Source organism: Corapipo altera, unplaced genomic scaffold (genome assembly GCF_003945725.1).
Source record: "Corapipo altera isolate COAL_440 unplaced genomic scaffold, ASM394572v1 0, whole genome shotgun sequence".
Taxonomy (NCBI): domain Eukaryota; kingdom Metazoa; phylum Chordata; class Aves; order Passeriformes; family Pipridae; genus Corapipo; species Corapipo altera.
The window spans coordinates 30,780,965-30,793,333 of record NW_020884872.1 but is presented as its reverse complement, the minus strand read 5'-3'; the positions used below and the strand labels follow the sequence as shown (position 1 = coordinate 30,793,333).

The following is a 12,369-nucleotide window of genomic DNA, read 5'->3' as shown; positions in this document are numbered from 1 at the left end:
TGCCCAGAGAAAAGCTTTCTAAATGCTCATATTCTGGACCTTTGAATACAAAGAAATCTTCAGCAATGAAAAAAAAAATCCCAACAAATTCTTAAACTCCACAAAAGCCTAGAAAGACAAAAATATTTCAAAGGAACAGATTCCAGGTTTTCAGTGCAGGAGAAACAACGTTTCAAGAAAAAAAAAAAGGTCAAGTTAAGAACTCCTGCGGTCAAAATTAGCGTAATTTGGTCCTGTACCTCTTTCTAGACCACGTACAAATGGCAAAATCTTATCACTCTATCAAATACGGTTAATTAAAATTCAAATTTTTACTGGAAAATCCTTTTCAAAACCAGAGCTAAAAAAGAAGAGCTTTGATGCTTTGTACATCAGTAGAGGCTAGAAATACTCAATATAGCCAAAAGTATGTAACATCCCTTTGCATACTGCTTCACAGGCCTAGCATTATACTTCCCAATCCACAACCACTTAATCCTCTTAATAAAGACTGTTAATCAAAGCCAGCAGATCAGGTAATGGAATGAAATATTAAGTGTACATTTTATGAATTCTCTAAACATGCCTGCATGTGTAGAAGAGTTACAGAGCAAGGAACAGAGATGTGAATGTTGACGTTAGTATTTGTTTTAATCTCATCTGTAGCCCATACAGTCTCATGCAGGAAAGTTATTTCTTTAAAATACTCTAAATTCAGGTTGGTGTGATTGTAAGACAGTGGCTTTCCATTATCCTGGGCAGCTGGGATAACACGGATAAGGGACTAACCCAGACCAAACCATGTGTTGTGGGGAAAAATGGTTGGGAATATAGAATGCAGATCTCAATGACCCTGCTAGAAGTGAACACGGATCCTCACAGGCTTTTTAGTTCTATATCAGTACCAGTCCTGCCCAAACTTGAGTTGTTTCTGCCATACTCTTCTGCAGTGTCTTTGCCAAGTACATATAGTGCAGAGGTATTTTTGCTGCCTCTTCAAGTAGCCAATTTGAATCTGGCAGAATATACATTTCATAGCTCTGCACTACAAGAAAGTATATCAATTATTTCCAAAGAAAAAATAAGGCTGCAGTGTGACTCAACAAACAACCCTCCCAAAGTTGTGTCTAAATACATGGCACAAATAATGTTTCATTCAGATAATCTAATTTTAGGTAACTGAAAGTTGCATGAAAGTATAACATGTTGCAACAGCTACTCTGCACTTCTGACCAGAGTAGACATGCTGTCACTGTCCCCTAATGCAAAAAAATTTGATTTAATTAACATATTCACACCCCACAAGTCTTATTCTTGAAGGTGTTACTAACAGAAATATGGGTGTCTCACGCCACAGATGATGAGTATCAGAATCTTTTGCTTGAACTGTAGATTTGACCCATCCCAGCTCAGCAGGGCTTAAAAGTTGTTTCCATCAAGTGGGTATTTTGTGGCTTGTTTGAGTTTCTTACATCTACATTCCAGCTCCCACATCAAACTCACCACTCTACTTGGCAGTAGTCTGCAAGCTCTTTGAGGAAAGAACTAACCTACATGTTTACACATTTCTCAGCACAAGAGAGTCCCATTCTTGGCTGAGTCTTCTGGAAAAGAACTGCTGCTACAGGGTACAAAACTGTTTTCTACCACATATTGAAAAGTTCAGAATCCAGCAGATGAACTCACACAAAAAAAGTTCAAAAGCTTTTTTAAAGATACTATATGCTTAAATGCCTGTGATTTTAGAGAATTCAGAGCTAACACTGTACTGCAAAGCAATTGAATTTTATTCTAAGTGGGAAATAAACTCTCAGGGTGAAGTTCCTTAGAACGGTTGAGTCAACTTGATGGTTGACTGTCACCAAAAGGGACGGTTCTGCTCTTCAACCTTTGCTGGTCTAACAGGCTTTATGCCTTCATCCCAACCTCTACACTGCTTCCAAGTTCACAGGACCCCTATGTTCACATCGGTGCCACATGCAATTCAGCTCACTAAAAAACCCAGAAGTATGACATAAAATTACTGGTTAGTTAGTTTCCTGCAAGTTCAGCAAGATGAACTGACTTAAAAAAGCTTAAGACAAAGCCAAAGCAGACAGGTCAGAAAAGAGAAATAGATGGGATCCTAATATTAGCCATTAAAAAACAGCTAATAGAAACCAACTTTCAGGGTCATGTAGATACAGAGTCACAATGAGCTGACCAGAGCTGCTCATGTTCTTTTCCCCCAACAAACCAAGGGGTAAGCTACCTTACCTTTTCCATTAGGATAAGGGTTTTAAAGAACATTACAAACAAACAGCTCCCCATTTTAGGCCACATATGCCCATATAATAAGTACTCCCAACTACAAGCACCTTATGTTACAGGGTCAACCAGCAAGTTCTATTCTGAAGTTCAATCTTTGATGATATTTTAAAGCAAGATAAAAGAAATTAGCTGAAGGACACTTGCAACAATAGCTGTCGTCAAAAACACCCAACACCACCTCCATCTTTGGTGAGTAAACCTAAGAGTATAAATTAGGAAAGAACAAACTTTAAAATCTTAGGCAAATCAAATATTAGACACAAAACAATCAGCACAAGAAATTTAGATGTAGCATTTTTCTAAGATGTGAACATCCACAGCATTTGCTAGAAAGGTGAAATACCATACAACTCACACAAAGCATGGGAAACCCCCAGTCCTTCAGAATCAACTCCTTCTGTGCAGATGACTATTCTAAAACTGTGTTCTGTGTGCACTTTAATTTGAGCTTGGCAGCAAAGAAATGATACTCTGACCTTCATTTCAAGCACTCCCCTAGAAAGAGATGCACGAACTCTTTCCTAAACTAATCCAGTTTCCAAAGTGACTATTTTTGCAACTCAAAATGGTTTTTATTTCCAATCAGTCTGGTTTACAATCATGGACTAAATACTTTACACACAAGTAACAACTAAGAAATATCAATTTCTTTTGCTAGCTAAACGTCACAATGACATAAAGCAGTTGTGCAGCAGGTAACCATCTATATGAGAGTGGTACAAAACAGAAGAGTTTATATCTTTTTACAGCTTATTTGGAAGTCCAGGGTACATGATTGTTTTAGTTGTCCCAGACTGAGGAAGCATGAGCAGATGGTCCAGAAACCAGTATCACTGCACAGTCTGCACCAGCTTTGAGCACTCTCTTTTCAAGATATCCTTTCTGCTTTTATACACGGCATTTGAGATGGCTAGTTCTTTGAAAAATAGCAAGACAGATTCAATTTGAGACCAGCTGTCAATGTTTCATTCCCCTCTAGGAATAACACTCAGTAGCAGCTCCAGTCCATTTAGAGGTTGTCACAAGTAGTGGTTTAATTTGGTTAAATTTTTCTTCTGCTTACAGAAAACTCTGGCCTTCAGTTTCAATGTTTCTGTATTTCTCAGTAAAGTCATGACCTCCTCAGCCCCTTCAGAGTTCCTCAGTGATGACTGGCTTTTCATCACAAATTTTCATTGCCATATGTAACCATGTAGCTCAATTCACTTTTTAGTTCAAATATCACCTCTGACACATCTGCTCTCACTGTCATAATACACTGGCAAGTTTCAGCAAACTTTGATTGGCTTCATGATTTCTTTTCTGTGCTTGCTTTTGGGGCTTCAAACTCAAAGAGGACTTTGCACATTCACTGTCTTTATGCCATCTTCTAAATGCCTAGAATGCAGAATAAAATCCATTAAGGAAAATCAGAACAAGAAGCATAGCTCATGGAATTAGGACTCTCTATAGCAAAATAGTAAATGGATTGTAAATCACCAAAAGGAAATTCTCTCTTGGACTTGAGTATCTGAAACAATAAATGAGAGGAGTTTATACATTGGGTAGTTTTCCTTCAAGTCCCTAAGTTTATCTATCTATAGTATTTGAGAACAGAGAACTGTGTTAATTCTTTTCTTTGGAAAGGAGGACTGGGATCTTCATTTTCTACCTAATAAACCAACAGAATTTGTTCAGGAAGTTTTTAGTTTGTGCACCCAGTCTGACAATCCAGTCCTACAACTCCTGTCTTACCCAAGTAGCCCATGCTGAGGTGCAGGTCAAGAAGTCAGCAGGTAGCATAATTAAACCACGATCCCTCCTCCCTAACAACAAGAAGAGTTGCTGCTGCTGCTGAATGATTTAGGACTTTCTAAGACTTCCTAGAAACAACTGAAGGAAGCATCCTTGTAAACCTAAAGAAAAACTTAAGTCAGGAAATGTGGGTAAGTGGAGGTAAGACTATTAAAAAATAACTTGAAAATTTTCATGAGGTGATCAAAGGAAGGAATCTGTGAACATTCTGAATTTATTAACATCAAATTCAGAGGAACTGTGCTTTTGAAAACCTCTGACATATACTACCTTTAACTTCCCCAGACTTCAGCCTAGCAGACTGATGAAATCCTTCAGAAGAGAGTACATATTTTTGATCAATTTTACGTATTTGTTTGGCTATACACACGTGCGTGTACACCTGTGTGCACATGTATGTGTCTATGCACACAATACACCGACCTTTGCTGCTGACCAGTGTGATTGCTCACTGCCCAGATTACCCACTTTGGCAACAGTGAAGGGCAGAGAAACAAACCCACGCTGTGGGCCAGTGCGCTGACTAACGCAATGAGAAGGCAACCGAGGAATAACAAGACCAAGGGCAAGGTGCTGCACCCGGGCTGGGGCAATACAGGCTGGGGGATGAGCAGATCAAGAGCAGCCCTGAAGGACTTGGGGGTGCTGGTGGATGAGAGGCTGGACATGAGCCAGCAGAGCACACTTGCATTCCAGAAAGCCAATCATATCCTGGGCTGTATCAAAAGCACCATGGCCAGCAGGTCAAGGGAGGTGATTCTGCCCCTCTACTACACTCTGGTGAGACCCCACCTGGGCACTGCATCCAGCTCTGGGGTCCCCAGTACAAAAAGGACACAGGCTTGTTGGATCAAGTCCAGAGGAGGGCCACCAAGACGATTAGAGGGATGGAGCACCTCTCCCATGGAGACACATTGTGAGAATTGGGTTTGTTCAGCCTGGAAAAGAGAAGGTTTAGGGGTGGCCTTATTGCAGCCTTTCACTACCTGGGAAAGTACAAGAAAGAAGGAGAGAAGCTATTTACAAGGGTAGGTAGTGACAGGACAATGGGGAATGGCTTCAAACTGACAAAGAACAGATTTAGATCAGATATTAGGAAGAAACTCTTTACTGTGAGAGTGGTGAGGCACTGGAACAGGCTGCCCAGAGAAGATGTGGATGCCCCATCCCTGGATGTGTTGAAGGCCAGGCTGGATGGAGCTCCAAGCAACCTGGTCTAGTGGAAGGTGTCCCTGCCCATAGCAGGGGGCCTGGAACTAGATGATCTTTAAGGTCCCTTCCAACCCAGGCCATTCACTGATGAACTGGGTTTTTTCAGGAGACATGCCCAAGGCAGTTGTGCTTTATGGTCAACCCAATGCTATCACTGAGCAGGCATTGATACAGCCCAGGCTTTTCAGGGAAAAAGAGAGATACAGGCGTTCACTTTGCAAATGTTAGATGATGTCAGATACCAAAAAGGACCATCTCTCTACGCATACACGGGCAGGAAGCCTCTAAGAACTCAATAACTTTACCAGCAAAAGCACTGATGACTAAAGATTCAGTATTTAAACAGACAGATTTTCCGTTCATAGCAGCTTTTGAATGACATTACTTAATTTTAACTGACATTGCATAGTCAAGTTCCCAAGTGTTTTTCTGAAATTGTCTTTGAACCTCTAAAAGCTGCAAAATCTTTTTTGAAGTAAAATCTTCACAACATATGGCTTCTATGCTTAACCTTGAAGTTTTGAGTTTTCCATGTCTTTTTGTTAGTTTTCATCAACTCAGAACAAGATTAGGAAGAATCAGATGAAACTAGTAACTGGAGAAATCAAAAGAAATAGAAATATTTTTTCATCTATTGCCTAGTTTATTTGTAGATTCTCTGACACTGGATACCAAGGATGCTAAAAGTCTATATTAGTTGAATAGATAAATGGAATAAAAAGACATCATACTTTTTTTAAGGTAACAAACTACAGAAACTAGGTAACAAACTACAGTATATAAAGGGAAAATATTCCAGTATGTTTATTATTACTGAGGCAAACTTCTGAGCTGATCCAATATATTTCCAAGTTTCCTCCTAAATACAGAGAAAGATAAAAAGACAGAGCACAGTGGTTCTGTGTTTTCCAGGAAAAACACAGTTTTAAGTTCTTGGGACAAAATAAAAATGCTTTAATTCTTTAGGATACTTAAATTAAACTCAAACCTGAATTGTATTGTTGGCCTAAAATGGTTTTAAGTTGGTATTTTAACTACCTCTGACATCAAAACAACAATATTACACTACCACTTAGTGGAGACAGATTGATACAAAATGGCCACAAAGCACAAACAGCTTATCCCAACCCAATACAACATTTGCAGAACTTGGGTTAAAAATCAACACAGAAGTTACAGGAATCATTATGGAGGGGCAATACTTAAAATTTCAAATCAGCCAGAAATTACAGTGAAAAGTCAGACCTCTCCTCCCATACTGTTTTATAAAGAAAATTATTGGAACCACTTACCAAATCGTACAATTTCAGCAGGAAAACAGAGCAAATAGTGACTGAAAAGGCACTACTAGAGACTAGTGCTCTAACGTTTCCTGAAAACAACAGGCAGATTCAGAAACCAGGAAGAGTATCTTTTCAATACAGATCATTATTTTAGTTCTTTACTTCAAATGGGAGTTGCATTCAATAGCACAGAATGGTAAAATACATTCACTCTACTTGGAAAACTGCACTAATCATTTACCTTACATGCCACAGGGTCAGGGGCTTTGCTATTTGTAAGAATTATCAGCAATTTCATGAATTCCTTTAAAAAGCAACAGCTTCTAAGTTTCCAAAATGATGTAAGTGGAGTGCAAACACTTGTCCAAGAAGCTGACTCATCATGCCCTGAACTAACAGCTGATCTGAGTCAGCTCAAAAAGATGAAGTCATGAACATGGTGGACAGAATCTTATTTTACTTTCGATATTCTCTGACAACTAGAAGTTGACAAAAATACTAGCAACAGTCTCCAGGATCCTGCCAAAATACACCACCTACCTCACCTTGCGAGAAGACTGTCAATCTCTAATTCAATACAGAAAAACCTGAGAGCAGTTCTTGACCCTACTCTGTGTGGCTTCAGCACTGCTTTGTTGCCATTTGGTATTCAAACCAATCCACCTGCATTTGCAAGAATGACTTTTCAAGGTACCTGAGCAGTGTCTTCTAAGCAAAATCAGCTTTCTCTTTTTCAGAATTATTTCATAAAACAAGAAGCTGAAGAGATGTGCATGAATCGAGGCAAACCAAATAAGGAGGTTACAACCAAGAACTCCTTCACGCTGGGATCTGGTTAAAGTATTTACATGTATTGGGGAACAGAAAGCAAAACCAACAGAAGAGTTAACCACAATATGGCTGAGCTCTACCTATGCAAGCAAACGAACCACCAGCTTAGCACTACTGAATAGTGCTGGGAGACAGGAAAGGAGTCTGTCCCCATGTCTCCTGACCACAAAAAATAATTAATAAAATAGTGCTTTCCCCAAAACCTAACACTGAAATTCAGGGACCACCATCTGCCCAGGCATGTAAAGCAAAGAATATAGAAGATACAATCCTTGCTGTGGATATACCAAACTAAAAGCATCTCCTTGAAGAATTTCATGGTCACAGAATCCTTAATTACAGTAGCAGCAGTTCTTCAGTCAGTTTTGAAATAAAGGCCACAGAAATGGAAGATATCATTACATCCCAGAATTTAAAGCTGTTTCGCACACTCACCTCTCTTCTGCTGAAGACTGAGAAAGAAAAGGGTTTCCTAATTCTGACTTCTATCTTATGAGTTCTTTACTCATAAGAGTAAAGAACCACCAGCTACTCCCCATGAAATACGGAAGTGAGGAGATCTCAGACACGGAGGCTCTCTTCCCTAAAAACGTTTGTGTCTCCAATTCAAAGGCTGTCTGGTTTCCCCAACAGAGCAAAAAGCTGTTGTTAGGGTAAAGCCCTACAAGTATCTCTCTTAAAAAAACCCACGCTTCTGAAAGTATAATATGACACGTCTGAGAATTCCTTGTGACTTTTTGCATCCACTTAGATTTGCTCTTACTTCCAACTTTTTTTGCAACTCTACAGCCACTCCCGTTTCTATTTGTTTCCAGTTTTTCCTCATTTTGCTATGCTTTGGTAAACACACGGCACTATCACCAAACTAATCTACATTGTATTCTTGAGGAAGGGTTTCAACATTTGGATATTTAGGTCCCTATTTATATCTATACCAGGCAAACATGCTGCTAAGAGCTGACAGAGATCTCAGTGATATTAATATACCCCCCTTTGATTAACCCAGAAAAATGTTGAATAAAAAAAAAATCATTCTTCATGAAATAAACAATAGCTAACAAATTACAGAGGGAAAGCACACAGCAGGGTCAGGCAAGTTATTTTTCCCTGCTTGTCCTGAACAACTGATTTATTAAAAAAAAGGTCTGTGTAATCACGTTAATTTTTTTCTTAATAATTTTTTGCTACTTAAAACCGGATTTCATTCTTATTTTTTAAAATCTCTCAAGTAACTGAAAGGGATGGTAGAAATATTGAACATTTGCAACGAAACTTCTTTCAAGACGTCATGTGGGTCAAGGGATCAGAAACGAATAATCAAAATTGGCACCCAGTTACAACACACTATCACTGCATCAGAACAGACTGTAAGTAAGAGTATGTATGCAGTATCCAAAAAGATGGACTGGTTTGAAGGGCCCATTACTGAATGACTTAATCAAGACACGTATACTATACAAAGGAAAATATACAACCAGTTTACTACTGAGGCTGGAAATATTCTACTGTATTTTTCTTATTAGAGCTTTGCTTTTAGAACAACCTTTCCTAAACATCAGTGAGTCACGAGGTGGGTGCTTGCACTGTGCCTCTACTAACACTGTCCTACCAGTGACCTCCAGCAGTGTGATATCTTGGGATTATTTACTAACAGGGATTTGGTACATTATGCATTGGAAGAAATGGACTGCATGAAAGACCAGTATGGTGGGAATGGGTAATACCCACATGCCTGAGGCAAGATGGCAAAGAATCTGTCGGAGATTTGTATTTCTGTGTTAAATACCATAAAGCTTAGTAAAACGGGACTATTCCAGAAATAAATTTTAACTGTAAGCTCTTGCAACTAGTAGTAATCAGGCAACTCTTTAAACCAGTTCTATGCAAGCAACAATTGCATCTAAATGAATAATGAATTTAGATCGTAAAATTACAATCCTCTGTGTTTACTTCTTTAGACTACGATAGCAAATTTGAGGCTGGACCTGGATTTCAGATCAAGATGCACAACAAACATCAACTCATCCTTTCATTAAGACAATCATTAACACGAGCAGAACATCCACAGCCCTGTGATTCTAAAGACTGTAACATTAATCTTAAAGCATCAGAAATAACAGGATATTACAGCATACAACACACAGGTTTTCTACCAAAAAAACCCCCCAATAAACGTGCTTGTGATACTATCTTCCTCCCCCTTCTTAAGGTTAACATGACATTACCACGCATTTCCCATCAGGAGCTTCTTGCTCAGTATCACAGGTCAAGTCGGTGGTAACTGTATAGCAAAATGCACCACAATCATACGGGGAAGGGGTGAAAGAAGCATCAGGGAACGCATCTGTCTCTCGGTGTTTGTAAGCACGGGCTTACTCATCAAGCACAGGTCCTCCCTCTTCCCTTCAGCACACCGGTTATACCCAGCACTATTGCTCAGCAAATACAACTTGTCACAAACAGGACGGGAAACCGCAGGCAAGGTACACGCTGCTACATCGCGGGGAGCGTTCAAGAGGGCACGGCCGCGCCAGGGCTCGGGTTTTCGCTCTCCTCCCCTCCAGCCTATTTCCCTGCAGTGACCCCTCGGCGCTGGCAGAACGCTGTGACACAGCCTCGCTCGCCCCGGCTCTGCCGGGGGGGGACCCGTGTTGTGTCTGCGGCGCAGGCCCCATGTGACAGATACAGACAGACACGCACACAGACAGACACACGCACAGGTGCGGGGAGGGGCGGGTGACCCGGACACGCGCACACCTGGCGCGCACCCGCGGTGTCTCGCGGGGCGGGCGGGGGCGCGCCCAGGGGTCCGTCCCCGCGTCCCCCCCGCCCTCCCCCGCGCGCGCGCGCGGGCAACCGAGGCCCCCACGCGCCGGTTACATAACGCCGCGCGCAGGCCCCCCTTCCCTTCCCTTCCCGCCCCTCGTTCCCGCGCCGGGAAAAGAACAGGGAAGGCCCAGGCCGCGGGCCCAGGGAGGGGCTGAGACAGGGCAGCGGCTGCGGGCCTCGCGCCTGCCTCTCCGGCTCCCCCTCCCTCCCTCCTCCCCTTCCTGCTCCCCGTTCCCGAGCCGCCCCCCCCACCCCCCCCCCCCCCCCGCCGCGCCGTGAGGAGGAACGCGCCCGCTCCGGTAGCCCCGCCGCCGCCGCCGCCGCTCACCTTTTGCCGCGTCCCAGACGCACATTCCCGGGGGCGCCGCCGCCGCCTCCTGCCCTGCCGGGCCGTGTGTGCTTCACATCGCGGCTCCCCCTCCGGCACGGACGGACGGACGCACGCAACCGCCGCCTCCCGCCCGCCTTCTTCCTCTTCCTCCTCCTTCCCAGCGCCAGTCGCCCTCTCCCCCCGCTCTCCCTGCCTCCTTCCCTCTCCCCCCCGCACGGTGTCCCCGGCACGGCCCCTCCTCCTCCCTCTCCCCCCCGCCCCTTCCCGCGAGCGCGTCACGGGAGAGTCTCGCGCCACCAACCCGCCGCCGCCGCGCGGTCAACAAACGGCGCGCGCCAGGCGGGCAGGGCCGCTGGGCCAGGGCGCCCCCTGGCGGGGCGTCAGCGCACGGAGCGGGGCTGGGGGGCGCGAGCACCGCGGGGCACGTGACGGCGGCGATGGGCGGGGCGCGGCGCGAGCAGCTCTCGCGCCTCTCCCCGCGCGCCCGAGTGGGCTGCGGGGTGGCGGCGCCCCCTGGCGGCCCGACGAGCGCGCCGCAAGCGCAGGCGGGCGATTGGCAGCGGGACGGGAGCGGAGCGCAGGGGGTCGGTGTGCCCAGCACAGCCCGCACCTCCCGCTTACGGGGGTCGCTGCTCAGGGAAGAAGCGGGCGAGGAAGGCACGAGTTGGGTTGTGGTAGTACCAGCGTCCCTCTCCCGGCCTCGACCCCGGTAGGAGATGGCGTGAGGGGGGTCACGGCCCGGCCCTGGCCCTGCCTCGGCTGGGTCCTGGTGGCTGAAGTGGGTCTGAGCCAGGTTCAGATCTCCGCAGCCTCACTCCTGAACGGATTCCTTCCGCAGGAAAAGGGCCTGCTTGTTCCTCTCGCTTGCTGGACATGGGCCTAACACCCACTGGCTCCTCGCATGTGGTTATGCATTTTTATTTACAGAAATACAGAATCACTTAGGTTGGAAAAGACCTCCAAGATCATTGATTCCAACCTTTGACCAATAACCACTTTGTCAACTAAAGCACTGAGTGCCATGTCCAGTTGTTTCTTGAACACTTTCAGAGACAGTGACTCCACCACCTTCCTGGGCAGATCATTCCAGTGTTCAACAACCCTTTCCATGGAGAAATTCCTCCTGATGTCAACTTGAACCTCCTGTGGCACAGCTTGAGGCTATGTCCTCTTGTCCTGTCACTGGTTGCCTGGAAGAAGAGACCGACACCTGCCTGGCTACAACCTCCTTTCCTGTGGTTGTACAGAGCGATAAGGTCACCCCTGAGCCTCTTTTCTCCAGGCTGAACAACCCCAACTCCCTCAGCTGCTCCTCATAAGACTTGTGCTCCAGACCCTTCACCAGCTCCGTTGACCTTCTCTGGACACACTCCAGCACCTCAGTGTCTTTCTTACAGTGAGGAAGACAAAACTGGACACAGTACTTGAAGTGTGGCCTCACCAGTGCCAAGTACAGAGGGACAATCACTGCCCTGGTCCTGCTGGCTGTGCTGTTGCTGATACAGGCCAGGATGCCACTGGCCTTCTTGGCCATTTGAGCACACTGCTGCTCATGTTCAGTGGCTGTCGACCAGCACCCTCAGGTCCTTTTCCACTGGGCCACTTTTCAGCCTCACTTCCCCCAGCCTGTAGCACTGGATTGGCTTGTTGTAACCCAGGTGCAGGACCTGGTACTCGGCTTTGTTGAAGGTCAGACAATTGGCCTTGGCCCATGGATCCAGCCTGTCCTGCCCTGTGCAGAGCCTTTCTACCCTCCAGCAGATCAATGTCCCACCTAGCTTCGAGTCATATATGAACTGA

General features: G+C 44.7%; 1 protein-coding gene across 6 annotated transcripts in view; it reads right to left on the bottom strand.

Annotated features, from left to right (window-relative positions):
* REV1 (REV1, DNA directed polymerase) overlaps window positions 1-10,750 on the bottom strand; it is a 71,664-nt gene extending 60,914 nt beyond the window's left edge. For 4 of the 6 annotated variants that reach the window (XM_027641828.1, XM_027641799.1, XM_027641809.1 and 1 more), the window contains exon 1: window positions 10,567-10,750. The gene's annotated coding sequence lies outside the window, so the exon portion shown is untranslated. The remainder of the gene's footprint in view (window positions 1-10,566) is intronic. The other 2 variants (XM_027641837.1, XM_027641846.1) reach the window with 1 other exon arrangement.
* Between the last annotated feature and the right edge of the window lie 1,619 nt (window positions 10,751-12,369).